We start from the raw sequence: 24,191 nt of genomic DNA, 5'->3' as shown, positions 1-24,191 counted from the left end.
GGGGGGGTGGGAAGATAATGAATGGGAGGCTTGGGCTACCCCTGCCCCCGCCCTGCAGCGAGGGCGGAGAGTCCCGCCACTGAACCCGGGAGGAGGAGCGCGGAGGGTAGGGGCTCGGGGGGCGTCGCACCAGGTAAGGAAATGAGCGAGGAGGAGGGAGTCTGGGGGGTGCGGGAGTTGCTGACTTGTGCTACGTGGAGCCAGCGGAAAAGAAAGAAGGCGGAGGAAGGAGGGGGCTGGCGTCCGCGCTGCTCCCGCGGCCCTCCCTCGGCGCCCCCTCCCCCGCCGCCCCTGCCAGCGCGCCAAAGCCCGGGCAGTCGGGGCCGAGCGGCGGCTGACGCTCCCCTAGCCGCGACGCCCCTGTCCCCCACGGAGCCCGCCCGGTTCTCGGGCGGCTTGGGCCTCGGCGCCGCCGAGCCTTCCCGGCCTCCCGGCCGCGCGCGGGACCCCGGCGGGGTGGGCGCAGGGGGCGGCCCCGCTCCGGGCGACGGCCGAGGGGCGGGCGGAGGGCTGGGCTCGGCTGGCCGCGGGGCGGGGGCTGCGGGGATTGACCGCGCAGCCCGAGGCCAGCCCGGGGGCGGCGGGAGCCGGACGCGCCGTGGCGGCGGGCTCAGGTAAAGCGGTGGGCGCCGCGCGGGGTGGCGCGGGGGGACGGTGCCCCCTGGGCGCCGAGCCAGGGGCCGCCAGGTCCCCTCCTCCGCCAGACGGGGCGCTGGGATCGCGCAGTCCCGCGGCTGACGGGCTTTGTGGCTGTGCGTGCAAGTGCGAGAGCGTGTGTGTGTGTGTGTGTACGCGCGCGCGCCTGTGCCGGGTGTGGGTGGGTGTGCGTGCCCGCGGGCCGGCCTGCAGGAGGCGAGGCGCTCCTGACCGTCCCAACCAACCAGTTGACCGAGCCCCGGGAGGGAAGTTGCCGCAGCCGCTCGGGCCGCCGGCCCTCCCGTCCCCTGGCCAGGTCAGCGCGCCCCGGGGCCCATGCTATGCGCAGTGTCTGCGGCCGGGACCCGCCCAAGTGACACGTAGGTGGTCTCTGGTTACCTGGGTCTGGGTGGGAGCTCCAGAAGAAGGCAGGCGGGAGGCGCTCGAAATTTCCCCCAAGCCTCGTCCGGACCCCGCGCCCCGCGCCCCGCAGCGCCAGCTCCCTCCCCACTTGCTTCTCACGGACCACGCAGACGTCTCTCCCGGGCCGAGGACTTTAAACCTAAGTTTCCGTCCAGCCGCCTAGCAAACACGTTTAGCAAGTAACTGGGGAATCTAAGGCAAGGGAGGGACCTGACTTGGAGTTGGTGGTTTTAAAATCGACAGGCGTGTGTGTGTGTGTGTGTGTGTGTGTGTGTGTGTGTGTGTGTGTGTGTGTGTGTGTGTGTGTGTGGTGTGTGTGGTGTGTGTGTAGGACTAGTTTGTTGTGAACGGATTTACAGTTTATTCTTGTTTTTCTTTGCTGCCGTTTGGACTTTGATGTTAAGAATGACGCGCTCCGTACTTGTTGCTGCCTTCAGGCCGGGGCCTGAAATTGCTGCTTTCTGCTGCTACTTCTTTTCTTTTTTGTTGAAATCTGTGGAGTTTTCATAAATGTGAGTTTCCATTGCGCTTGCTTGTTATAGTTTCACTGAAGTTTCACTGTGAATGCATTGTTTCCCATTGGAACAGATACATACTTCCAAACATGAATCTTGAAAACATGTAACTGCATTTATTAGAGCAAAATCCTCTATACCTTCAGGCTTTAACAGTCCGTGTTTTTCCACCTATTTGCCTGTGTCGTTTGCCCGGCAGAAGCGTGTCTGGGAAGCGGAAGGTCTGTGATTCAAAGCTGGCAATTCCGCTTAAAGGGAGAATGGGCTGGAGAAACTTAAATTCGTTCTCTTAAGAAGCTAGTCCCTTGTCAAATCGGGTGGTAAGCCCCGAGGAAAAAGGGTGTGTACTGAAGTTACGGCTATTTGGACCGAACTAAATTGCCTTAACACACACGCATAATGCCATCCGGTTGTTTCTGCTCCTGATTTTCCAGTTCTGGGGAGGACAGAGCATATTTGCCCCAAATGCAAAATTGGGCATTAACGATCAGCATTGTAAGTATATGAAAGCTGTGTTTCTCTTGATACCATTTAATTTGAGGATAAAGAAGCCAAGAAGCAAGAGAAAGCGTGCGGCGGGAAGGCAGGGGCTGAGGGGCCAGGCGGAAGGCTAGGTTGTCATAATCCGAGCCCACACGCACACCACGTCCCCTAGCGGTGCGACCTTAGCCAGTCAGGTCAGCTGGTCCTCCTTCTGTGTCCTCATCTGGAAAATGGAGGGTTTGGATGATCTTTGCTGTTCCTTCCAGCTCCCTAGATAACTGGAAACTGGTGGGTAGTTATCCCGTGTTAGAGCAGTTGGAAGAGAGTAAAGGGAAGTGTGAACGGATTCGTCCAGGAGGGAAGAGGGAGGCCAAGAGGGCTGAGAAAGTGGAAGAAAATCAGCAGTGGGAGATGCCTGGAGGGGGAAGACCCTTGAACTGGGAGTTGATTTTCCTTTTGTTTTGTTTTGTTTTGTTTTGTTTTGTTTTCCACCTCCACCAGAGCATCAATAATGACCACCCCACCCCTCCACCATTCTTCCATTACCTTTATTATTTAAAGTGTGTGAGCCTACTTAACTTTCAAATGGATGTGGAGTCTGCAGTCTGACCTGACCAGCTTCCCACTTGCGTCGCTGTCTCTCAGGAGATGAGCGGCTGCTCGGTGCGGTGGGCACTCCGCCATCTCAGTATCCCTGCCTGTGATGGACAGAGAGATCAGAGATGGGAATGTAAGTGGCAGCCCTTTCAACACCTGCAGTTTGAAATGTCTGTTTTTATTTGATGCTAGTGTTTTTTCAGAAAGTAATTTGATTTAAAAAAAATTATATTACCATAGGCTTTTCAAAGTTTTACTGAATCTATTCCGTTAGGCAGACTGGAAAGTTCCAAGAAAGTAAAACTCACACTGGACCAGTTTTTTTTTTTTTTGATACATAATGACATTCAGTCTGAAGTTCATGATTTTTAGGGACAAGAATCTTACTTTAAATGCTTAGTAAGGAAAGTTGCCTTCTGGGCGGAATACACTGTATCATTTTTCACTGGGAGGCTCCAAGTGTTCAGCAAATAAGAAGACTTGAAATTTAGTTTGAGGTCAGGATTTTAGTATCTGTGCTTGGTGTGATGTCTGTCTTCTTTTTCTTTAATTTTTGGGGTACCTATATGCATAGACACTTGAGGAACATGATTTATTTTCAAAGTGAAGTGTGAAGTAATAAAACTTGGTTTAAAAGCTGAACGTTTGCTGTGGCCTTGTTAACTCAGCATCTTATTTCGTTTCTAAGTTTTACATATCATGTCCCTCCCCCCAATCCCTAGAGTGTTGTAACTTAACTGTCTCATCTCATGGAGAACTGTTACAGATACCTTAGAAAGTTGGGAGAAAAGGAGGAAATTTTTATTGAATAAGCAATTACCAAACTCCTTCAACAGTAGTGGATACAAAGATGAGGAAAAGGAGGTTCTAGAAAGAGCTGTACTTCAGAGGGAAAAGATGCAGCTAACTTCAATATATAGCAGCTGGCTTGCATAAGTAGGTGGCAGCTGTGGAGTCCATGAACCTTGGCATGCCCGGGAATGGAAAATTAAATTCTGGCTCTGGGGAAGACTTCACAAAAGGGACCTGAAGGATGAAAGTGATGTGTCTCTTAAGAGCTGAATGGTGGGGAGTGAACGTGTGGTTGGAGTCCGGGGTAATGGAGGCGGGAAAGATACAAGTTGGTAAATTATGGGGCTCTTGGATGTTATTTTAAGGAATCGTCTACACAGAGTTGGAGTCCGGGAAGTGTGATTTAACCCCACGGTACAGGGAGACACTGAGTCGCAGATGTTGGGTATAGCAAGGGCCGAGATGCTTGAGAGGTGACGGGGCTCTTCTTCCAGGACATTCCATAGTGAATTTTGGGACACTGCTGCCAGCTTATCCAGATTACACAAAGGGTATAAAGAATATGCAGTTTCTTCCCTCAGAAGAAATTCCTCAAATTGATAGTGGTCCTTTGAGAAATTTAGTGGAAATTAATGATATTATATTGTGGTACATCTGGACCCTGTGAGGCCCTTAAAGGGTATGTGGGGTAAAATTGCTCTCCAGGCACGGAGCTGACTGACCAAGAAAGCATTTTGTTTTGTTTTTGTTTAGGGAAGGGCCTGCTTGTTAATGCTAATTTAAACACGACTCTAATGGCAACCAACATTCTTGACCTTGTTTGTGCTTTACATAGTATTTAACCACAGTGGCTGAATATTTGTAGCACAGAAGAGAATTATTATTAGTTTAGAAATGGGATTAATGTCCTTATAAAGGGTAGAGGGGAGGAGGTTGTGCGAGGGGTAGCACCCTTGGTGTTGCAGTGGGAGCTGACCCAACTCTGGAGATTTTTTTTATTAAGTTTCCAATAGCAGCAGCTTGCTCAGTGCTGTAGACTAAAGCTTCTTTAAGAACCTTCCTTCTGATCATCTGCCTTTTTAATTTCCATTCCCCTAAATCTCTAGAGCTCAGGTGTATGGCTTGTTATCTCTCAGATAGGAAGAACCTCTGTGGACTCCTTTTGGGGGTGACTTTTAGCAGCCTTGTAGGCTTCCTCTCACACCCTAGCCCTCGGGGTTCACAGGGCGGGGTTTTCAGCTGCACATCAAAAGTGGAGCTGATTTGAGTTAAGTCTTCTAATTACCCTTGAATCTGGAGGTGCTGGGCTAACCAGCAGACAGGTGATTAAAGGAGTTAGGTCAGCTGTTTTTTACTATCTGCTGAATGCAGTTTAAATGACCAATCAGCCCAGCAATTTGTTTTATCTTCTTCAAGGGAACTTGGGGTTGGCATGTTTAATCAATTAATTAAATTTGTTAAGTTGAAGGAAACTAAAGTTATTTGGTTTTTGGTGGGAGGAAGGGAGGAGGGCTGGTGGTGGTGATTTTATTTAAATTCCCTGCATTGTGTTTTTTTTTTTTTTCCTAGCAGGTTAGTATGATTTCAAGGTAATGTTGTTATTGACTTATGGGGGTCGGGGAAAAGAAAACTGTCTTAATACTTTGATGTTAGTGGCTCATGTTGGCTGATCAATGCTGTAGAAACTTTAACCTTGAAGTTCATGTAAAATTCAAATTTGGAAATAAGACGACTGTTTTACTGCATGCATGGATTTAGGTTATAATTTATTTTATTTTTGTGGTACTGTTTTAAAAAAGTGATATAATGATAGGGCAGACTCTTTAGTCCAGTGCCAAAACAGATGCATAGAAGCCTGAATGAGTTAGATCAGGGTGTTAATTTATTTTAATTTTATAGTACTGTTTTAAAAAAAGAGTGACATAATGATGCAGCAGGCTCTTAACTTTAGTCCAGTGCTAAAACAAATGCTTGTAACCCAAACTAGGTAGATCAGGTTGTGTTTGTTTTATTGAACATGGAGATAAAGGAAAATGATTTGATTTCATTTAAGTCCAGTATACTCCATTTTTTCTCTGCGTTTATGTGGTTCTCCTTGAGCAATCCCTAAGCTGCCTTCGTCCTGAAATTCTGCCCTAACAGAAGGATATTTCCAGCTCTTTGGAAGGAGGAATGATTCAGGGGCAGAGGAACAAGTTCTGTTCTATTAGCAGCACCGAACTGACTGCCTGCCAAAAGCCAGGCATTGTCCTGGTACTAGACAGAGGCAGGGAGTGGGGATGAGGCAGGATTCCTACCCTCCAGGAGGAGCCCAGCCTGCAGACATATTAATGGGTGATTGCAAAGCAGTGTAACAAGTGTGATGAGTGAGATACACTCCGGGTACTAAGGGAGCACCAGGCAGGGGCACCTGACCCTCTGGGGCTTGGAGTTGGCGGTGGGGGAAGGCCCCTGGAAGATCAGGATCTGGGAGGAACCTAGGAGATAAACCAACAGGAGAGAAAAGAGACCAAGACAGAGGGAATCAAGAGCCTTTTTATTTCCAGCTCTTCTGTTGCTGGATAAGCCAGAGTTCCACTCTGCTTATATCTGTAAAACAGGAGTAAGCCAGGATGGATGTCACCTGGCTACTAATTCCAATTTTCATTTACTTGTTCCTTAATGTGTTACTTGTTAATTTATTTCACACGGAGTGGATATCTTTTGCACATCGACTGTGTACTGGGGACCGGTAGGAAACAAGACGTGGGCGGTCCCTTCCCTCAGGGAGCCTGCGCTCTGTCTGGTTATGTTAATGACTGAAGTTCTTTTGACACATCTTCAAATACAGAGCATGTTTGTTTAGCTATTCTTCAACTTTAGGAATGTTTTCTTCTAACCAGTTCCAGGGCTTCCAGGTCAGGTAGCTTTTTGTAATAAGAGGAGAAGGAGACAGATCTGGGTATTCCCATCTTTGTTCTATAAATTTGCAGTGTTTCGCCCAGATTTACCTCGTAGTCACTAAGTCCAGAGACAGGCATAGCTGTGTCTTATCTGCAACCCTGGTTTGCTTCCTTCTCATTCTGGATATTCTTAGTTTTGACTCTGCCTGTGTTTGATTTTCTATATTCAGCTTATGATTTGCTTCCTAGAATAATCCAAATCTCGCCTTGGTAGGAAGGCAGACGTATTCTGAGGTCACGCTATCATGGTGAACCCTGCTTGTTAATGCATTTTGCTTACCTTGTTTAAGTCACTCAGGGGTATGAACACAGGAGAAAGTATTCTAACCAGAAGAAGGTAGCTGCATTCATTTATAAAAAGAGGTTTTCTAATGTTTCAAACGATATAGATGTGTCTAAAGGAAACATAATAATGTCCCTGTACTCTTTTCACCTTACCCAGCTGATGTGACCAACTCCTCTGTCATCAGTTTGTTACATGGCCTCCCGTACTTGTATCTTTGCTTATACAAACCCACAGAAATGTTTGTGTGCATATATATTTATGTGTGTGAGATGCATGTGTCTGTGCGTGCACACACTTCCTCCTGCCTGTATTCATTTTAGAGAGGCTGTTATTAAGGCTGCAATCTCAGGTCAGAAGTTTGAAATCCAGAGAGCCTGCCTGAGTCTTCTTCGATTGGTGCAGCATGATGTTACTTTGATTAATAGTTCTTGTCACTGAGATGTGAAGGTCTGGCTGTTATGAATGGAAAGCAAGCAGACTATTTCTAGCTGCGTGACAACCAAGACAAGTATCATTGCCAATAATGTTAATTCCGCAAGGACTCTGCTTCATCTGGGTCTCAGGCCTGGGAGGTGGGGTATTTAGGAGCACGTGTTTGACAGGCATCTGAGTGTCTTTTGTGGGCTGGAAAACAAGGCAACTGTGGAAGGCCTATCAGCCACTTCCGGACAGAGCAGATGGGGGAGTTTCTCATTGTAGTCAGGTTTCCTTGCCCCCTTAGAAGTCCCCAATCAGCAGATGATAAGGATGGAGAGTTCCTACTAAAGGAGCGACACAGCTGAAACAGAATTGCCTTTTGTTAAGGGGCTGTTTGCCATCTTGGACTGTGATTTGTTGGGAGAGGAGGCATGTCAAGTAAAGGAGGCATTCATTCTGTACCCAGTATTGTAGTTCCGCAGAGAACTGCTTGCTTTACTTTGTGAGCAGACAGAGACCTCAAGGTTCAAAGGCAAGGGCAGGATGACTGACTTTTCCAAATTCAGTAGGATCTGTGCTCTCCTCACGTTAGCTGAGACCCTGTCAGTTCAGTTTCATGCAGCTAAAATCTTTGCACACGTCTGTGATTAAGAACCTATACTTGGCTGAGGGCACTAAAATTAAAAAAATTAAGAAAGGGAAAACCGCCAAGAAAGTATAGTCCCTGCCCTCAAGTAGCTCAGAAACATGAAGAGCCATGGATACAAGTGCCCGAGATATAAACCCAGGTTTAAACAAAGTGCCATCTGAATATCTGAGGATGGAGAGAGTAACTCTGCCTTGGAGCAGAGGAAAGATTGGCAGCAGGATTCTGGCCCCGATGGGCAAGTTGGCTGAGAAGCACATTCCAGAGTCCTTAGGAGGGTGTGGATGCTGCGTGTGAGTGACGGGTTACAATTGGTGGCCGAGTGATGGTATGCTTTGGGTCAATCTTGAAGAGCCAACAGAAGGGTGCGGGGAGCTGTTGGGGACAAAAAAGGGCACATCGATGCTGTTAGCAGAGAGAGGGGACGTGAGAGTGTGAGGATTGTTCCAGTGGGGCATGTTGGTTCTAGACATGTCTAGAACTAAGGCACAGGTTTTCCAGTTGGGAGCTGGAAATTTGAGTTTAAAGCTTAACTGAGAAGTCAGAGCTTGGCAGTATTTCAGGAGTAATTGTTATATGTCAAAAAAAATACCAATGAAATTTCTGTGATAAGCTGGAGAGAATTTTTGGAGTGAGAAAAGTGATATATACTTGATGGATTTTAAACTATTTAAAAAAATTCCCCCAGCTTTATTGAGGTGTAATTGAAAGATAAAACTAGGTATTTAAAATGTACAATGTGATGATTTGATATATGCACACACTTGAAATATGTACTTGGTGTCTTAACAAGGACAATAAGATGTATTTTGATTTCTTAGATGCTTTTTCTTTCTAGCAGGTGCTTAAAATAGCTTTATAAGTTGTCAAACATTCAGTGAATGTCCACTGTGGCTTCTCTTGGTGAGGGATTTCAGAGATGCTACAAAGGAAATGGAATTTCAGCTCGATGTTCCTTTGAGATGAATAAAAGCCTCTGAAACAATCCATTTGAGCAAGAGGGAAAAAAGTCCTGAAAAGAATCTGAAGACTGGTAGTGATTTGGGGTCTGAATTGCAAATATAGTTTTAGTTTACTTCTGGACCAACAGCGTTGAGTGTCATGTTACTGTCAATTACTGTCATCACTGTAATAAAAGACAACCCAAGAGACTTCAGTCTAAAGACCAGACTTTGAGAAGCCCTAACAGGTTTGTTACGGGGATTTATAAAATCTGCTTGAGTAAATTTAAGCTTTAATTGCCCGATGAAGGTAAAAATGGGATACAGTATAACTTTGCTCTTTACCTGGTTAAAACAAAACAAAACAAAATAACTTTTCCAATGAAAAATGTATTTCCATTTCAGGGAATTATACTGGCATGCCTTCTTGCATGTGCATGTAAGATAGAACAAAGTAAAAGTTGTTCTCAGCTTTTTCTTTCTAGGTCATTATGATTCTTTAAAATTATACTCATTGCTACTTCCCACAGTCCATGCTCATTTAGAATTTGGAGAATCCTGGAGACTCATCCACAGTTCCACCGCTCAAGAATACCTTCCTTATTCCATTTTGGGTTAACTCTGTGCGGTTTTTAAAATAGTTGATCTTACTTAATATTTAAGAGCATTTTGCTTTGTATCATAAGTGCAAGTGCCATTAGAATCTTTCATTTTATATTTCTAATCACCACATAATAGTCACAGTATTTAAAAATGAAACCAGCTTAACTTCTATGTTTTGTGCTCATATAATCACTGTAAAAATGTAAAACAGTGCAGGGAAAGTAAACATTCTCATTAATACCTGACTTCATTGGAAATGCTGCTGGTGGTTCAATATGACTTGGCTGACTATTGCTTCATTCTATACATGTAACCTTTTGTATAAATTATCTTTATGTTGGTAATTAAGTGAATTTGTACAATTTTTACTTCTTGTCTATATTTTTCTGTTGGTAATTAAGTGAAGTTTGTACAGTTTTTACATCTTGTCTATTAAGGGTTTCTGTGCCTTGATGATTGGAAAGAGCGTGATTTTCTATAGGTGACAAGTACAGATCTAATTAATTCAGCCACTGTAGTAATATTATTCACATCCTCTGTGCCCTGATTCTGTCCTTGAGCCGTCATAGACTGATAATGGTCCTTCAGTCTCTCTCTACAAATAGGCTTTTGTCAGTTTCTCCATAGCAATTTCTATGTGTTAACATAGTTTTAAATACATAAAGATTACTGTGAAGCCTTTATTATGTATTTATTGATAGAAAATAACCCTCTATGCATCTGACACTACCTTCTACTATTTTTCCTGACGTTCATGTTGCCAGTCTTTTTTTGTCTTTGTCTGAAATGACTTCACTCATCCTTCTGATTTTAGACTTTCGGTGTCATTTTGTTTCATATATTTTTGCTCGTAAGCAACATCTGATAGGATTTTTGTTTTAACACACCTCTGAGAGGAAAACTGATTACTTCAGCGTTTATCGTCATGACCAATATGCTTGATCTTATTTCTTTTTTAAGTTTTTTGTTTTGAGAGACGCTGCGAAAAACACTGGCTTGCTTCTTTCTACCAGCAATTAGCTGCATGGCCTTCGATAAATTACATAATGTCTCTAAGGGCTACAGCTCTTTATTTGTAAACAGACAACACACAGGCACAAATCTTCCATTAGTGCTTTAAAATGCCTGGCACACTGGGTGTATTAGCTGGTGTTACTGTTATCACCTGTTGATGGGTTGAGTTGTATGAAATTGTTACTTGACTGATTTTGACCCATAAAAATGACAGTTTCCTTCGGTTCAATCTCCTGTGCCTCCTGGACTTTATTCTCTGTCCTTTTCTGTATATCATTTGTTTTGTACATCTGGAGTACTTTGAAATAGCCAAATCTCCTTTTCAGTTTACTAGTGATTATCTTTGTTTTCCAAATGCTTTCATGAGTCTGTGTTTCTCTGGTTCCCGAAGTCAAGGAACTAAATAACTTATGATCCCACTCCTCTGCTCAACAAAGAATTTAGTATGCCTTTATTTTGTTTGCTTCCTTGCCCCTTCTCAATTTCCATTATATATTTATGTATAATCTATCTATTTCAGCTTGTAACTTAAATTTTAAGTATAGACTTTCGGTTTTTTTTTATTTTATTTTATTCTTTTTTTTAAACTTTTTTTAAAATTGAGTTATAGTCATTTTACAGTGTTGTGTCAAATTCCAGTGTAGAGCACAATTTTTCAGTTATACACAACCATACATACATTCATTGTCGCGTTCTCTTTTGCTGTGAGCCACCACAAGATCCTGTATATATTTCCCTGGGCTACACAGTACAATCTTGTTTTTCTATTCTACATTTTGAAATCCCAGTCTGTCCCTTCCCACCCTTCTAGACTTTAGGTTTTTGTAGTCTACTTTAATAAAATCTACGACAGTATTTTATATGTGTCTCTAGTTGGTTTTGACCGTTATTTGCACTTGGCTCCCCTTTCTTATGCTGGCTTGAAAGATGTTTCCCATATAATTGGGGGTCATCCTCGTGTTTATCTGGCCAGTTGTATATTCTGCAAGCCTGAGTTAGACTCAGAATTTTTCCTACATCCATCAGAGCATCTACTTCGTTGAACTTCCGAAGGTGTGGTGTGAGTCTTTCAGATTCATGTGGTCCAAGGATGTTCTTCTTACTCAGCCTTCAGAGTGTAGTTAGTGGTAATAATGCCTTGATTTTGGCTTTTTTCCTGCCTCTTCCTAGTGCTGTTGCCAGTTTTGCCGTTTTGTGCACCTTTTTGAGCACTTTTGTGGGAAGTTGGGAGGAGTTGTGTTGGGACATCCAGTTCAGTGGCTTTCAAACTTTTTTGATCCTTATGCATAGTTGTAAAAGGCCATATATATATATGAATAAAATGACAGTTTCATGCAACTTACTACGTATAGTATACATGATTATTTTCCCTATTTTTATCATAGTCTGTTGAATTTTCATTTAAAAAAGTGTTGGACATAACTCAGGTTTTGAAAATACTGATCTGGTTATGAATGGTGGTTTGAAAAACACTGATCTAATCTGTTGCTATTCTATGTGGAATTAGGGTCAGTCATTATTCTGCATGTCTTTATTATATACATGGTACCAATTCTTATGCTAATAGCTGGAATAGAGTGGTGGATGAAGCAGTCATTATCACTGGAGGCACGGCACACAGAGTCCAGAGGAAAGGAGGACATTGACCAAATGATCACCCTGATATACATGTACAAAATGGGATGACTATTACAAGGGAAACCCACGGGGATTTTCAAAAGAAATTGAATGGGGATCCTCGTCTGACTTTGGAGTGATTCAGGATTCCCCTAGGGAAGTGACACTGATTAGATCTGCAGAATGAGAAGAGGTTAACTCCGTGAAGGGTCAAGGTGGGGTGTGTGCGCGGCATTGTTGAGTCATGGAAGAATTGAGTAATGTAAGCAAAATAGAGTCCTGGAAGTGAAAGACAGACAGAAGGCAGTCCTTTTTGTTTGATGAGCTGGCATTTTGGTGATACTTAGTGGGCCTTCCTATTTTTGGCTTTTTTTTTTTTTTCCACTTGACAGAAGTCAAGCAAGAATAGAAAGACTATTTCCGAGGAGGTAGGCGTAGGTGTGTTTGAAGCAGTTTTGCATTGTAGCAGTTTTGTGTTTTGCTAACTACTAGTAGCATTTGTTGAAGGTGTGCTCTGCATTAGAAACTGTACAAAGCTCTGTGGATATGTGGAAGTTGTCTTGATTAGATTAAAAAAATTCTCCTATGTAGCAGTTACCAATTAGTAACTATGCATAATTTGTAAGAAAGTAGACCTCTGAATTAAGTTTTAGTAAGTGACGATCTGATTATTTTTAAAATTAAAAAAAAATTTTATGGAGTGGAGGTAATTTAGGTTTGTTTGTTTATTTAAACAGTGGTACTGGGAATTGAACCCAGGACCTTGTGCATGCTAGACATGCACTTTACCAGCAAGTTGTACCCTTCCCTCCACGATCTGATGATTGAATGAACATTTCATACCTTCTTGGTGATTTTGAAATAATGGTTCGAAATTATTGTTAGGATTTTTGCTTTTTATTTCCTTATTTCACCATGGTAGGGTTTTAGGGTTCATTCCTCTGGCCCCCCTTTTTTAAAGTTGTGTGAAGGGTTTTAAAATATTTAAAATTGGAAATTCATAAATTAGGTGGACTCATTGAGACTGAGTAAGACCATGATTCAGGTACCAGTTGTCCCACTGCTGTCCATGGGGCCTTTAACAGCACCCTCCCCTTCCAGGCCTTCAGGTCCTTGTCTTAAAATAAAAGACTTGGAATCAGTTTGCACAGATCATTCCCCCGTCATGTTATTCATAACTTCACGCTCTTTATTTTCAACTTTGACCGTTTAATCTTCAGAGAATTGATGTTCTTGTGCTGCCGAGCTAATTTCATCTGACAAGCTCAAACTAAGCATGGGAGAACTCCAGGTGTTTGCGTCTTTCTGTGTATTGTAAAGTGAGGCTCAGGTGGACAGACACTTTGACACTGGACACCACCACCGATACTTGTGGAAACGTGAAAGAGTGGGCCAAGATTTCGACTTTCCTGAGCAAATCCTTCAGACTCTAACATCATAGCTTGTAGTTTGCCCACACTTGAAATTTACATTTGTTTTTAGCCTTTCAGAGTCAGTGAAGATGAAACAGTCACTATCTCAGGTTCGTATGCTGGATGCTTGCTTTGGGGGAAATGTGCAGTGTCTCAGTTGTTACATATAATCCACATTTTATAAAAACCCATTAAAGAGTGAGTGATGTTCTTTCAAAGAGATTTAAAGGGCTAAGGAATCACATGGAAGACTAATCCAATTTTAATGGCTCTTGCAAGTTTAAGGACTATTGGATCAGGGGTGGGTTTTCTGTGGAAGAGAACAAAAAGTACTTGGCAACTCAGCTTTTCTTCCCAGTGTCTTAGATCAGTTGATTAAATACATTATTTTGGGTAATTTCAAAATACATTTCAGTCTTTCAATTTCAGTTGTAAGTATTTCACTTATTCTTATTTTGGAGGAAAATCTCTTGGAGGGAAAAAAAGATAATAAGATGCCTGCTTTTTTCTTTTTGAGTGCTACCTCCTTCCTCATTCATAATACATACTTGTTCAGGAAGTCCAGGTAACTATGGGTGTTTTACTTAGAGTGTTTTGCTGTTGATTCATCAGCCTGTATGCCTGTCTTTGCTGTTGAATATCATTTTCTTAAGCTGATACTGTATAGTAACCTGGCCAGGACCTCGGGCTCCAGATCTGGGATTGAGGCAGGGCAGGTGGCACAGGCAGTGTTTGGGATTAGGTTGGGCATGGGTCCAGGCAGGTAATATGCATGGCTGTTGCTCAAGGCTGGTACTGAGAAATAGGATCAGAAGTGGGTGGAGTCACGGGGCTAGATTAGGTAAGTCCAGGGCAGGCAGAACCAGGAAGAGGCACGGTGTTTTCATGCGCTGCCTAGTATTTTAAGGCAGGGCTTTCTGGATAGCCCTAGGAGAGAAGCTGTGGAGACAGACGTTTGAAGCTCCCTGGAGGAATTTTGTTTTCAGAGTTGGGAGCACCAGTTGACCACCTCAGCTTGTTTAAGGGAACCTCGGCCCTCCAGCCAGGCTTTGTCACCATGACCTTGGGAAGTGCAGCCCCCACAATTCTCTAAACGTTTAGTCACCTCAAAGTGGAGGGACACAAATCGCGAATTCTTATTAGATTCAGGGATTGAGACCTTGTTGAACACCTTCTTCAGGAACAGGAATCGGCCCCGGTTTCATGGCTGTTTCTGCAAGAGATTTACTCTGAAACAGGTTTAACATTCCTTTAATTTTGAGGATACTGGCCAATAGCTGTTATGACAGTGGTTAGTGGACTATTTGGGGCTTGTTTTAATATAGAGAGAATGCACAGAATTTTTTACCTACCCAAACCCCTTCCCTTTTCCTTTTTCATCCCATTTTGATGGTGAAATAACTTAGCTGGTAAAAAAAAAAAATTCAGTAAACACATCTTAAAGCATTTAAAACTGTCCAACTCATTTAAAACTATTTTTTTTTATGTAAAACACTGCTTAGAGTATTCCTTAAAATGTCTTAAAATTATTTTTGAAACCACATTATGGCAATATTTAAACAAACAAACTCATTCATATTTGGAGTTCCCTAATACATTTTTCATTTAATCATGTTAGTTTCACGGTCTGTTCCCATTATGGTCCATTTTATGATCTAATCCTACCGAGAGGTAACAAATGTGTTTCTGTTTCTACGGACCATTTTCTATGTGGCAATATAGTCTGAATCATTGTATTTTTAATAGCTTAATAGTAATCCGTTAAGTTGTTAAACTGTTATTCATTTAACCATTGTTCTGTTTTTGAACATTTAGTTTTACTTCTCATTTGTTTGCTATTTAAAAAATACTGCATCCAACAGCTTTCTTTATTTTTTTTTTTTGTCAGGGAGTAGGTAATTAGGTCTATTTATTTATTAGGTTTTTTTTTTTAAATGGAGGTACTGGGGATTGAACCCAGGACCTCGGGCATGCTAAGCCCGTACTCTACCACTGAGCTATACCCTTCCTCCTGCACTCAATACTTTCTGTGTAATTTCCTGAGAACAAGAGTAGGGTCTCTAATTTGAGAGTAATATTACTTGGTTTCAAAGTAGTTTAAAAATATTATTAAGAAAAACTATTTAAATTGCGAAAGTAGTATGTGTTCTTCGTAGAAAACAAAGAGAAACATAAAGAAGAAAAAGTACCTAGAATTCCCACCTGGAGATAGCCATTGTTGGCTTTATGGGGTATTTCCTTCTAATATTTTCTCTGCACATTTTACTAATTGGTGGAAATCTTGCTGAGTACAGTGAGGATGCTGTCTTTTGTCTTAATAGTATATCATAATTGGAGGGGATATGCATTCAGTTCAGCAGCTCTGCCTCACCACAGTGAACACAGTGTGTGCGAACACCTTTTTCTGCGTTTCAGGTGACTCGTTTAGGGTAGATTCCCAGCGACACAATTTAACCGCCTCAGAAGGTAGGGATGATTTGCACGACCCCTGGTGAGAAAGGATTAAATCAGTTCCCAAAACAGTGTTAGCGCTTCATGCTCCTCCCAGCGGACTTTGAGAAAAATCTGAAGACAGAAATTTGCATAAATGAAATGTCAATTTGTAGAACTTGGAAAATGATCAGAGCAATGGGAAGCTTTACTAACTCTGGGTCCTGGATGATGCTGAGCGGAAGTGCCTGGGCCTCACTGGTCGAGGTGCTGTTCTTCACTGCTTTACAGTTCTGTGTTCTAACAGAGAACATCCTGAAGCTTTCCTTGATCCCACATCTTCTGAGTGCAGATTTTAATGCACCATAAAATATTTTGATTTTAACTGCATTCACTCTGCCAGCTGGTTGTGGAATATTCCTGGTTGATATGCTTCTGCTAAAGAACTGGTTAGCTGCTACAAAATGGAACTAGTGCTCCGAAAATGGATAGTGAAGAATTAAAAGTGAAATTGTATTTATATGTGTACGTGTTCCATGTGTCTTCCTCATGGTAGTCCCCATAAGCTTTATTTTCTTCCAGATGCCATTGGTATGGAAGCCAGGGACCACGTTTGCTCTTTTGGGGAAATTAAATGAGCTTTCTTTAAGAGGTATCAAACTGACCGTTTCATCCATAATTTAAAGTAATCACGTGTGATAGAATTCAATTTGACATTCAATTAATGATCACTTACCAGATTCCGGAGATACAAAAACGAATGAGATGGAAGCCTTGCCTTCAAAAAACAAACAGTAGAGGTGAGGACTTTTATGAAAATACTGTATGATAAATGCAGTGCTAACAGTTAGTTACTTGTGTTTTTCTACAAAGATAAAGAAATTTAGCAAGCAGGAAGAGGAAGTGAGAGTGTGAGTTTAAGCAGAGACCAAGACAGAGGGTCCCCTCTGGGTCCTGTCCATGTGTTAAGAAAAGGCCAGACATTTCACTGTCCTTCCTAGTGGGTGACACAAAGACGGGGCATCAGCTATATGATCCAGAGAGCCTAGGAAGGTAACTCATCATGGTACTGCGAGGAGAGAGGACTTTATTACTGGTTCTTTAAACAGTAAGTACATTAATATAATAAGCAATGTCTCCAAACACAGTCTTTACAATTAATGTCACTGTGAGGGTGAAAAAAAGAAAGCAAAAGACACCATTGCTCAATATAGATCATCAGCATAATGCCAAAGCTTGTCTCAGAAAAGGAGTTCTTTGGGAGCCAAAACAAGACAGTTCAGACAAGTAGCTCTTTGCTGGTGTGGCTCTGTCCAAGGACAGACATTCTGCATTCCCTGTGGAGTGATGGGCTCCTTATGTCTCAGGAGATTGCCTATGAATATTACTTCTTGAAAAATAATACTTTTGGTAAGTATTGAATAGCAGTTGAGTTCAAGGTTATACAGCTCAACACTGCATCGTTTCCTTGTAGTCTGTAGGAATACCTCCAGGCACGGTCTCTAGTCTTTTCACTTAAAGGAGTAGAAGGAAAAGAAATGAAGGCCCTGACATTTTCATGGCCTTGGCTGGAGTTTGCAAAACTGGCGCTCTGCGTGCTAAATGAATTTGGCCCCACATGCATTTTATTTGTTCACACAAAGTTTGAAACGGTGACGTAGCCAGGCAGGCATTATGATGGGTCCTAATGCAAGTGTCATTTCTGTATTATGCAAACTGAAGATGTGTTTTCACTAAATACTTCACTTATGTATGATACCTGATTGGTCCCTGGAGGTATTTGACTTCGTGACACCTGCCAAAATACAGTCACGGTATAATGTGAGGTATGTGTAACTTTCAGAGGCAGGACGGAACAGGCAGTGGTTAATCTGGGTTGGGAGGAGGGTCATAAAAGGTTCTGTTGAGAGGTGATTCTGAGGCTGGGACTAGAAGGATGAAATAGGTGTTTGCTAGGCATGGGGTTAGGACAAGGGAAGGTGTTCCAGGAAGAGCCAAGTGCACATGAAAAGACAGTTGTGCAGATCGGCCTTATGTGTTCAGGGAGTTCCGAGTAGATCCAACGTGCTGGTGCTTAATGAGCAAGGTAGGTTATGGCTGAAGTGGGAAGTAGCTGGATGACTCAGTGTGCTGTGCTCAAGGTGGTTGGACTTGAGGCAGTGGGAGACCAGGGAAGGGTTTACCACCGAGCATTGGCACGCTAGATTTCTGTTTCAGGCAGGTGATTCTCCACACGGCCAGGAAAAATGGTGGTAGCTGGAACGGACTTGGAATTTGCTTGGGGAGAAAATGAGGGCCTGCATTAAGGCAGTGATAGTGGGTTTGGAGGGAAAGAAGCAGATGTGAAAGATGTTTAGGAGGAAGAATCGACACCATTTAGTGAATGAGTAATTACGGCAGGTGAGGGGGGAGGAGGAGTCATGGTGAATGAATGGTGATTCCACTGACTCAGACAGAGAGGTGGGAGAGAGTAAGGAGGGGATGGGAAGGGCGCGAGTCTGTTAGGGCTGCCGTGGCAAAGCACCACCGACTGGGTGGCTCAAATGCTGGAAAGTTTTCTCACAGTTGTGGAGGCTCAAAGCCCAAGATCAAGATGATAGCAGGGCTGGTTTCTTTTGAGGCATCTCTTGGCGTGTGGATGGTCATCTCCCTGGGCCTTTACATGACCTTTCCTCTCCGTGTGTCTGTGTGTCCCTCCAGATTTCCCCTCGGAAGGACACCAGTCATACTGGATTAAGGTCCCCCCTAGTGACCTCATTTAAACTTGATTACCTCTTTAAAGACCATATATATCCAAATAAGGTCAGATTTTGAGGTGCTAGGGGTTAGGGCTTCAACATATGAATCTTTGGGGGCATAGTTTGGACCGTAACAGGAAGGCTGAGGAGGGCAGCTGGTACATTTGAGTTTGAGATGCCTCTGGATAGGCAGCGGTGGCTCTAGAATGCATTTAGAGAATGCATATGTGAGAATACAGCTCAGGAAAGTGTTCTCGATTTGGTAGTTTAAAACTATGGGAGTGGATAAAGTTACCTTGGACCATGGTACCCAACCTTGTCTTACGAATCACCTGGGGGAGGTTTTAAAATAAACCACACCCAGGGTCCCCACTTTCGACCAATTAACTCTGCCTTTGGGACAGACACTGGGGCAACCACCTGGTGATTTTAATGTGCCTCCTGGTTTGAGAGAATGTCTAGGGCATGTGATGGGTGAGCCAGAGAAGAGGTGTGAGAGGGCGGGCCAGATCGCTCAAGTGATGGGTGGGAGGGGAGAGAAGAGGCGGGGAGGACAGAACTTAAAGAGGCTTCTAGCCTGATGTCTACTGATTTCTCCCTGATGGATGTAGAAGTTATGGGGCTCATAGGAAAGGATTAAAGGCTTAGAAGAGATACTGTGAGAACTGGAAGAGAGCAAAGAGAAATGACAGCAGTAATGGCTGCTGGTGTGGGCTTTGCTGAGATTAGTGGTGACATCTTCATCTTGTCCATCTTTTCTCTGCGGGGCTTTTGGAGGCAGTGAATGGATACAGAATGGGCAGTTGGGATTTAATCAGAATTGAAATGTTAAAGGCAGAAAGGAGTGTGGGAGGTAGCGGCTGGTGGTGGGGTGGACCGTGACCTTTAGGCTGAATATTTTGAGAAGGAGGCTGGACAGGGCTGATGATCAGAGGAAAGTGGAGGGGGCAGGAAGCGGGATATTTTGACATCCAAGGACAGATCGAGTGCATGTGAATGCTAACAGCTGTGCAGACGTAGAGTTCCAGTTAGAAAGGGGGATTTTGAAGTGTCCAGTTAGAAAGGGGGATTTTGAAACATCCTGGGACAATTCTGGTCAGTGAGGGGCTAAGCAGAGAGGTCAGATTTTGCATTATGCCGAAATTACCCTCAACAGGGACTTGCTTGATGACCGAGTTGTTTGGAGGAGGGAACGGAGGTTAGGAGGCATTTACTGGAGAACCTTTAAGGTCCCTTCCAGCCTTGTGATTGAACAAAACGTCATTTGTTTTGAGCCACTGCTATCTCTTTTTTTTTTCCTTCTGTTCTTTTGGAATCAGAAGACAGCAATCTGGAAAGTAACCATTTAACAACTCAATTTTTATTGATCCCCTTGTAATTGTAAATGTTTGACAGGTTATGGCCTCTTGACATGCTTTTGGAATCCATGAACGCGTGTTTTGTGGAGTTCACGCAGGGTGAAGTGGTACATTGGTCAGAAATGTCTCCACCACGCAGCTGGCTTCTGAGGCCTGTAATGGGTAATTACGACAGGAAGGAGGGGAGTGACCGAAGTTCTTTTTAAGGTAACGTTAGTTGGATTCATCTTTTACCGCGTGGTAAAGGTCATCCTTATTACATTTACCATTTCGGGTTTGGAGCTTAGCCTCTTTATTGTGGATTCGTTGGTCCTGGGCATTTTAGTTTTGTGGTAGGATGTTTTGTCTGCAGTTTGCATCTGTATTTGGAACTAGAATGAAGTACAGTTTTTAAAACGAGGACCCAAAACAATGGAAGGAACTCGATGGGCGCATTTTGTGTTCAGTGGTCGAATTTCTCGTGGGTATTTGAGAAGATAAATTTGATCCTTGTCCCGACATATAAAATTGACTCTTGAATGTTTGTTGTTGTTGCAGCCAATGGAGACATCAAACACCTTGATTTTGCATTTGCTTCTTTGGGGAAGAAGTTTTTCTAAATCACATAGAACTTAGTATTAATACAAGAAAACTTGAAAATTGACATTGTAAGAGTGACACTCCAGAACGTTCGCAAAGCTACGGGCTGAATCCAACCAGTGTGTCCTGTACAGTCACAGAAACCCCCCTCCTTTGTTGCTTGGGGTTTTTTCTTCCTCTCCTCTCCTTGCCTTCCTCCAGATTGAACAGTTTCTCAGCTTTTTACCACTTACCTCCAAGGATCACGTGTAAGTGAATAATCGCTTTAGGCTGTTGATTCCCCTGAATTTGGCCCCACCTAATTCTCTGCCCCTCTCCTCTTTCCCCTACTACATCCTGGATACCTTGCTCTCTTGAGGGACAAGTTTGGACTGGAATGAAAGGAAGGGATTACCGGTACTTGGTCCTGATCCCAGTTTACCCATCAATTGAAATCAACCCAGATCGAGCTAGTGATTTTGTTTCTGCCTTTGTGAACCTACAAGAGATAGAGGGGGAGGGAGAATGAGAGGATGAGAGAGAATGACTGGATTGGTGTGTGGTTAAGCAATAACCATTTGGCACTCAGGAAGGTAGGACGTTGGTTCTCGCCTTTTACTTTGCGTCAGTCACCAGAGAGTCTATTTAAAATGCAAAGTCCTGGGCCCTCTCACAGAGATTCTGATTCAGACTGTCTGGGAAGGATCCAGGACTCTGCCCTTTTAACAGACTCTGCTGGTAGACCACATTCTCTTTGAGAAACTTGGGCGGACATTAGTTTTTCTAATTCTCGGTTTCACGGTAATAGCATTTTCCAGAGCTGGACCCGTTTGAAACGGCTGTTATAGCAAACTGTAGACCATTTCATGATGGTGTGTTCTCCAAACGCTTCTTATCTGAGAATTAAAGTAAGAGCCAATGAGATGTAGGTTTTCCTGTGTTCTGGGTTGGTCAGAAGCACCCAGCAAGGGTACTGCATTGTGCTTTGGGGGCCATCTTTTAAGAATATTTGTGCTCTCAGTGGAGAGTGGAAAGGTGGTGTAAAGGACCCGTGAGATAGGAATTATAAGAAAGGAAGGAAAGCAATGGGTGTCTTGATCTCCACCTGATACATCTTCAGGTGTTGGAAAGATGAGATTCTGTCTGATTACACAAGAGCAGCTGGGCCCCCTGGATGGGCTTTTCAGCCAGGATGATTCGAACCACATTTAAGAGAATTGCTAGTGAGCATCCTGCCCAAGGACTTCACGCTGGCCTTGGAAGGGAGTGAGCTTCCTGTCACTGGAAGTGTTCCAGCAGATGCTGGAGAATGTAGACGGAATGAAAGCGTTCGGTAAGAGGTAGAGCTCCATGACCTTGGAAGTTTCCTTCCAATTGTGAGATGCCACTTATTTTATGAACAGTACACTTTAAAGTTTTAGGACACTATAAAGAATCCAAGGCTAAAATGAGACTGGTTGAACTATAGTTGGTTGATTGATTACGCGCACACTTCTCTCTCTGTCTCTCTCTCTCTCATGCTCACAAATGATAGATGCCAGGCTACTTTTGGGTTGCCTTTGAAGTTTATTATTTGCAGGTGTAGACGCTCTTAGTTTTAGCTCGTAATGTTTCGAGAAGTGAAGTGCTCTCTTGAACTGTCTTTGATGATTTGATGTTTATACATCAGGTCTGCTGTGAATTTGGAAAACTGCAGAATCACTCCCTTAAAGATCAGAGGAAGACTGGATAAAATAAGTGAAAAGTTTTCTCCAATATTTTGTATTTTCTTGTTCTTTGGCTAGGGATCTGTCTTCAGAGAGGTGCTTACAGAGACAGAAGGGAGAGTCCGGACATTCCGTGTGAACTCACGAGGCAATGTGAGCTTTTCCTATCATTAGCCAGTAACGTACATTTAAAGCCACGTAAAAGTATGTTCCCTATGGTCTGAATTCTTATTCCTGAATCAGTTAGAGATTAAGATCTGTGGTTTCTAGTTCAAGGCTATTGTACACAAACACACAAATCACGCATCTGATGTGGATTTTGATGTTGTTAATGAGACGTGGCAGCAGCCAAGCATTGCCCTCTTCTTGATTGTATTCATCTTTTGCCCTGGTGTTGAAAGGCCATGGTAAATGTTGACTTTCTTATTCTAAACGCCAATAATTATAAATTTTAAAGGTTTTTAGATAGGTGGTTTTAGTCCCTATCTTTTTTTTTTCCCCTCTGGGTTCTCTTGCTTTCACTGCGTTTAATTCCCAAGACTCAAAATTGAGGCCAGATGTGTGTCAACATTGAGAAACTCTGACTGGCTCTCTTGTTCGCGCTTTCCCTGATGTCAGTGCACGAAGGGGTTAAGCTGTGACACCAGGGACGGCCTCTCTTAGCATTTTTTCTCTTATTTCTGCCTGTTTTTCTCCTGCAGATTTTTTAAATGAGATCTGCACATATTTTTGGTTTGTGCTTTAAAATTTTAACAGTTTTAAAGGCAGCACTTTCCCATAACATCATAAGTCCCTGAAAACATTGTATATAGTAAGTATATGAATATGCTGCATATTTTAAATTTTGATGACTTTGAAGTGAAGTTTTCTTGCACAAAACTTTACCTAGAATCTAAGGCCAAATGACCCATCCATGTATCCACATGCATATGTTCAAAATGGTTTTAATAGTGAAACAACAAATGAAAATGTGTACAATATAGGCAGTATAAACACTATAACAAATGAAACTTTGTAAAACATAAAAATTCTAAATCATGTAACTAAGCCCTCAAATAAAACCTCTTCTAATGTTTTTAAATACCAACTCTTCTCCCTGTCTGTATTTATACATATAATTTGCTTTGTCATTGATTAGAAACTATAGGGAAAAATCCAAATTCTTACAAACTGGGACTATTAGCTGTTCATATTTTTGGTATATGTCTCTTCATTTATTCAAATACATTGAACATGTTTGGTATTAATCTTTTAATCTTTAGTAACTTTTCTTATTCTAAAAATGATACATATACAGTTCAGACCCCTTGAAAAGAGAAAAAGCATAAATCAAAAAAATGACAGAAATCTTTCCACTTAAAAATAAACGTGAACCATTTTTTAACCAATTTTTTTGAGTATGTACCTGTCTATAAATGCACACTTAAAAAAATAACACTGGAGTATATATTGCTTTGTAGGTTTTTTTTTTTTTTAACTTAGGAGTGAATCAAACTCTTTTTCAATAAATGTGTGATTAAATTTGTTTTGGTGTGAATTTCTTTGTATTGATCTTGCTGCTGCTTGTATTTGAGGATTCAGGTCTACCATCTATTCTGGGGCATTTTTGTCCATTGTTTCTTTGAGTAACACTTCTGACAGTTCTGTGGTTCTGGATCTCCATTTAGATGACTAGGAGACTTGTTCACCCTCATTCCTGCCTCTGAACCTCATTTTCAAATTTTCATCTCTGAGCCTCTGTCCTCTGTAATTTTTTTTTTTTTTGGTAGCAACAGTCTCATTCACTAATTTTTCTCATCGGTTGCACTTAATCAGGTATTTATCTCACCCACTGAGTAATTTGAAATACCATGTTACTCATTCCTGGAACCTCAGTCTTTTTCAGATTTGTGTTGTTTTTGAAAATGTACCATCCTTTGGGGGGCAGGTATAGCTCAGTGGTAGAGCACGTGCTTAGCATGCACGAGGTCCTGGGTTCAGTTCCCAGCACCTCCGTTAAAATAAAATTACCATTCTTTAATATATCTTTTATTGTTAAACATACTGAGCATTTTTATTTTACAGTCTGTATCTGCTG

At 42.6% G+C, this 24,191-nt stretch overlaps 1 protein-coding gene across 9 annotated transcripts in view; it reads left to right on the top strand.

Annotated features, from left to right (window-relative positions):
• Positions 1-24,191, top strand: part of LPAR1 (lysophosphatidic acid receptor 1) — a 203,486-nt gene that overhangs the window by 62,492 nt on the left and 116,803 nt on the right. Inside the window, exons 1-2 of one of the 9 annotated variants that reach the window (XM_015248345.3) lie at positions 1,440-2,069; positions 2,559-2,787. The exons of 3 other annotated variants lie outside the window; for them this stretch is intronic. The gene's annotated coding sequence lies outside the window, so the exon portion shown is untranslated. Of the gene's footprint in view, positions 1-87; positions 134-179; positions 615-735; positions 1,017-1,439; positions 2,070-2,558; positions 2,788-24,191 lie in introns of those variants that run through there. 5 more of the 9 variants (XM_015248344.3, XM_072959897.1, XM_072959901.1 and 2 more) reach the window with 5 other exon arrangements.

This window comes from Vicugna pacos, chromosome 4 (assembly GCF_048564905.1).
Source record: "Vicugna pacos chromosome 4, VicPac4, whole genome shotgun sequence".
Classification (NCBI taxonomy): domain Eukaryota; kingdom Metazoa; phylum Chordata; class Mammalia; order Artiodactyla; family Camelidae; genus Vicugna; species Vicugna pacos.
Note: the sequence above shows the minus strand (reverse complement) of the source record. Positions and strands in the feature narration are given on the sequence as shown.